Source organism: Rhopalosiphum maidis, chromosome 2, assembly GCF_003676215.2.
Source record: "Rhopalosiphum maidis isolate BTI-1 chromosome 2, ASM367621v3, whole genome shotgun sequence".
Lineage (NCBI taxonomy): Eukaryota > Metazoa > Arthropoda > Insecta > Hemiptera > Aphididae > Rhopalosiphum > Rhopalosiphum maidis.
The window spans coordinates 74,903,608-74,909,607 of NC_040878.1; the positions used below are offsets into that span (position 1 = coordinate 74,903,608).

Here is a 6,000-nt window from a genome sequence, read left to right on the forward strand (position 1 = left end):
GAAATAAAAAAAAAAAAAGATTTGTATAAAAGAAAGTACTGTAAATGGAGGGTAGATAGTGGAGGGCATGAAACCGCACAAGGACAGGTGACAGACGATGCGAAACCACACTCAAAAAATGGAACATTTTTGGTAAAGAAGAAAATACAAACTTACGGTGAAATACAGACAATGATAAACCATATACAACAATGTGTTCTGAAAGGGACCTCTTGTTAAAAAAATGACTTATACCAGGCAAACGATGAAACGCCAGCAGTCGCGACTTTTTGAATTACTGAAAAGAAATATGGTCATATTCAATACTCGTTCAAACGGACATATCGCAGTCATTAAACGATTATGAAGATTCTGATTTATTTATAATCATAATTATTGATCAATACAAGAAAAACGTACAGTAAATATAGTCTAGTAAGTTTTAAATATTCAAATTCAATATCAGACGTAATACAATGTATTCACGTACGTACGCCTATATCTTTTTACTAAAATTTCCAAATATCGCTAACTTCCAAGCGTTGCAATGAAAATTACTAAAAATATGTTATTTCTTATTGTGGTGTACCTAATTTTTTTTCTGCTATACCATCAAATCATACCAGACGGTATCTTTGTGATTGTATTGTCAATGTATATAGAATACATAAATATATATATATATATATTACATTATATACATAATTATTATTTACCACCACTCCACGAATATTCGTGTTCCCATCATAAATAATATTAAATTATAATCATGTTTCTCGTTTTATAGCACCACCCGGAATACTAAAATAGGTTTTGATTGAAGTTTATCAATCTTTCTGAAATTCCAAAAATACAATGAAATTTTAATTATTATCCTGCATAGTAACACTAAATTGATGATGAATTATTTGCAAAGATATTGGATAAGCATTATCTTGCATTATTTTTCTGTTATTGCTAAACATAATAATCAAATGTATTGTATAACGAAATGATTGAATAAAAATTGTCTTCAGTTTTTTTCCCGAATTATATTTCACATAGATAAATAGTAATACAATAGTATAAATAATAATGAACGAATTCATTGAAATGTTCTTCATTTAAACAATTTAAAAATCAATATTTAAATATTGTTTTTGTCTACTAAGCAACATTTATTGTTAGTTGAATAATATTATTTTATTTAAAATGCTCAAGATATAACTAACCATATTGTTTTAGTTTATTTTACTCAGACTTATTTTGCTACAAATTCATGATAAAAGATGCCCCATAAAGTGCGCAACTTTAAAAAAATTAATAACACAGTTATGTATCAATCAAAATGTATTTATTTTTATATATTTACATTCAATATTTAAATTGAATCGGAGTAATAGTAGATACTAGAAACGATAAAAATAGGGCTGCAAACAAAAAATTTAAAAAATGGCAGCAAATTCAAAAGTTGCGCACTTTATGGGACACCCAATATATTTACTAGTATAACATGATCTTAATTTTTAAGTATACAAAATAATCCTCAAGGAAAAAAGTATAACAACATTTAGGTCGTCAGAAATCAAATACAGCTATATATACATTAATTTAATTAACTCTATGACGTGGTGTATCATCATACTGAATTAGATAATTCATTTTCTGAATATATTTTAGAAGTAACGTGCTTTTAAAACAAAACTTGAGAATTACCCAAAATTAGTTTATTTGATTAAAATTACGTGAGTCTGAAGTACATAATAACTATATTTTATTTAGTTGGTAGGTTATGTTAAATATAAAATTCAATATTAATTTTGTTGAAATTAAGGAATACAATTTTAAAATAATTATTATTATTTTCAAATAATATCCACGTAGATTATTCGTACGCACATCTCTGATAATATTTGTCTTGACTAAGTTTTGTATAATTATTTTTACGATCGGTTGCATAAAAAGTTCACGAATGGCTTTCGAAATTCGATATAATAAAAAGCAATACAAAACTCGTATTGTTAGATTTAACCATATAGAACTACAAACATTTTATCTAAATATAATATTATAATCGACATATTATTTATGAATATTGTGTTACAAATAATTACGAAGCTATTATATACTTTTTTTTATGATAATATAGTGATCATCTAATTCTGTGTGTTAATGAATATTTCTAAGATACAATCATAATTTATTTATACGAAAATGTTATTAATTAATCAATTATATCAGTATGTATTGTTTTCGTCTTGAATAATAACATTAATTACATTACATTATTACCTATGTGTGTTTAAATACACATTAAGTTGTTATCGTATTTTATCTGCGTAGTAAAATTTATTTGGCATAGAACATGCAGTCGACGATGTTGGACGTAGATGATATACTCGTTTTCATATGTAGTTGCCTAATTCTTTTGATATTATTAAACTTCTTCCCTACAAACTTTACACGTACTAGATACGATAAAACAATACGAAGCAATACTACTGTATGGTATTAGCCGAACAAACCAGGTCCATTCTAGGGAAAATATCGTCTTTGGAAAATGTTGTTTTAACTAAACAATGGAAATACTTGGATGACTTTAAACATTCAGGTTATACTGATATCGAATAATTTACAAAGCACCCAAAAACTTCCACTAGATTCTGTAACATGAAAACGGCTTCAAATTAATTTGTACGTTAATTTATTCGTTAGTTTATTTGTTAAACGAATGCGATGCATGCCAGATGGCCAATACTTTAATATTCTTCATAATAACGTTTAAAATTCGTTTTACGTATTCATATTATGCAGATTAAATATTTTTCTTGTTTATTTTTTTATATTTAAAAAATAAGGAATAAAATACATTTTTGATTTAGTAGAATAATATTTTATATTATGCGGTACGTCATACAAGATTTTATAATAACAACCAAAATCATTAATACACGTGAAAGGGGGCCCTAAGAGTTTAATAATTATGATTGTTTAAATTGATTTGAAAACTTTATGAAATATATTAATCTTATAGCTAAACAAGTTAAATATATTATATACAGTACTATATATTTATATATTATATGCATTACCTACATATGGCTCAGAGTAATAAATGTAAATAAAAAGTATATTTAAAAAAAATAAGCATATCAACTAAAATATGAGTTTTCTTTTTAAATTAAAATGATTTCCTTTGAGTTTATCTATATCATATAATATCCTATATTCATAAACTAATTTTACTCTAAAATAGTAAAATATTTAATATATATATATATAAATTAGCTATATTTTAATTTTTATCCCTTTCGATAATATTATCCATCAAGTTAATTTTTAGACATTAATTAGAATTTTGCAATCTGTCTTACGCCCAGTAATTTATTGTACATTTTTTTTTAAAAGATTAATAATAGATCAATACAACATAAATATTTATTTCGAAAATCAAAATAGATACACGTGTTACGAACGATACCCAGATAAAATAAATCTCGGCTGACGGTTATAATATTTTTATTAGAAGTACAGATGGATACTGCACTGATAATACATTTGCGCAAACGATTCTGACATTTTATTTATTTTGATTATTTGGCTAAGACGACAACAAACAATATAAAATGGTAAGAAATTGAATTTTGCATACTGGTTTAATTTTATATATTAAGAACCTGGCAAAAGTCCAACGAAACATTAAATATCTAAATACCGAATCGTTATTTTTATGTTTGTCTTTATATATATATATATAAAATATTTACCATAAAAACCGAAATCGAGTACACATAATAAAATATTATATTCACACGATTATTATACTATATACTTATATGATTTCTTTATAAGCGCGGATTAGATACAATAAATTATATATTGGATGAAACACTTAAATTCTATACCTGAGCAAAAAGTTTTTTGATGATTATGTACATCAACCCTGTAACATTTAGTCATCAAGTAACGGCTTTTTTTGTTTGAAAAATTGGTTCAACACCTCATTTGGCATGTGCTTTTTTAGGTGAAGGTCGTGTGTGAAATTGCGTGAAATTCACTGTGACAAATCGTTTGGCGCCTCATGTGGTACATTTAGCAGACATAAACTTTAGGAAGGGGAGGGGGAATGTTTAGCTAATTTTGATGTCTGACTCATTACGACAACAATAAATTAACGTCAACCCCTCCACCAGCCACCCCTGACTGAGTTACCATATCAGATGACATTGTCAGAACAGCGCACCGGTCATAATTTATGACACTTGGCCTAATTGGAATACTAAAGAGGTGGAATGGTCGCTAGACAATATTTTTATTATGTTATTATTATCATTGCAGCAGTGGTTGTTCTTACTTTATTTTTGGAAGCAAGTTAGTGCGTAACTATGTTACGAGTCTTCGCGTTCGACTCAATGGTATAAATAGTGTGCGTGGTGGGATGGGGTGCATAGTGTGTCAGGACACACCAACGAAATCGTAAATCGGTCAATTAAATTATCTTCTACCGTATAGCACTATAATATTATAACTGTTCGTTTTATAGTTCTGTTTACTCGATAAATACACTAACATTTATAAACGCTTAAGCGACCTATAAACTTTCCTAGTAAAACCGATTTCACTTATCTGCAAATATCATGTAAATATAGAATAAATATCATCGACCTTACTTAGCTGTTAACATTTACCCGGTATTACGTTTATCTCTACCTACCTATGATATATTTTTTTTTATAAAAAACAATTCGACAACACTTAGAAATATTTAGCTGACCGTTGGATGCATTCGCTGAACCACAAACGTTTATTGGAGCCTACCCAACTCAAAAAAAAAAAAAAATAATAATAATAATAATACATAAATAATAATAATTACATTATAAACATACACTAACCTTTGTGATGCTGAGCAATTAACACTCTGCTTTCGATACCAGTGACGATTTTAGTGTGTATGTGTGTCTCTATAATCAGTCAAATCGTCAGTGCGCGTAAGCACGCAAATCACCCGGCGATCGGAATGAACTCGGTCGCAGAGCAAAGAACACCGTTTCCTATTCCTCCTCCACCACCACCACCACCACCTACTATCACTATGACTCCTCCGGTGATAGATACCGATGCTATTACCACAGTCAGGTCTACAGTCGCCACGGGACAGTATCGGACACCACGACCGTGGCGGCGATCGGCCGGCATCGTATGATTATAATGACTTTTACCGCTATTATTAAAGTTTGTCGACGTACAACGCGAGACGATTCGCAGGTATGTTATCGTCGTGTTGTGCGTATGCGGTTCTTATGACGTCGGTTCGTCACATAGCCGGGGGGATACACTCGAAAAAGAAAAAAATTACCGGAATGCCGCGGTCCGACGAACGGAAACGCTGTGTAATGGGCGCTACGAAACCGCGGCTACGTTATCTGTGATGCACAAGCTATCGCGATATCCGTATAATATCACAATGGACCGACTGGAACTTCATCCGCACACAATAATATTATTACGGTCGTCGTGTTCCGATGCGGAAGTCGACTTCCGATTCGACTTGGACGACCGCGACGGCGGCGGCGACGACGGCGAGGCGCACACTACCGCACGGCTGTTCGGCTGAACGCGAACTAATACCATAACTATACGCGTTATACGCGCCGCACGGGAAGCACAGAGTCCGTGTAAGTACGCGACCGTGTGTGTGCGTGCGTAGCTTTGCATGTGTGCGAGTAAGTTTTTATGTGTGTAAGTTTGTGTGAGTGTGTGGAGTTCCTGTGTGGACGTGACCGCGACACCAAACACACACACAAACACACGCACACACACGCGGGCAAGTGCGCACGCGCTCGCACTCACGCGGTCGCGCACGCGCGATTGTCTAACGGCCGCGCAAGCTCAGTGTGCGCCGGCTTCGCGCCACCCGTAGCCGCGGGGAGGGCGAGTGGGAAGGGTGGGGTTCTCCTCGTGCTCAGAAGCGACCGTCGCCGTCACCCCCCCCCGATGCGACCGCGCGCCATGCCCACCCGCGCCCCGCGCAAATATTTT

The 6,000-nt window shown here is 32.3% G+C and overlaps 1 protein-coding gene across 1 annotated transcript in view; it reads right to left on the minus strand.

Annotated features, from left to right (window-relative positions):
* Nucleotides 1–5,566, minus strand: part of LOC113551842 (probable G-protein coupled receptor No18) — a 138,077-nt gene extending 132,511 nt beyond the window's left edge. Inside the window, exon 1 of the mRNA XM_026954371.1 lies at nt 4,854–5,566. The gene's annotated coding sequence lies outside the window, so the exon portion shown is untranslated. The remainder of the gene's footprint in view (nt 1–4,853) is intronic.
* Between the last annotated feature and the right edge of the window lie 434 nt (nt 5,567–6,000).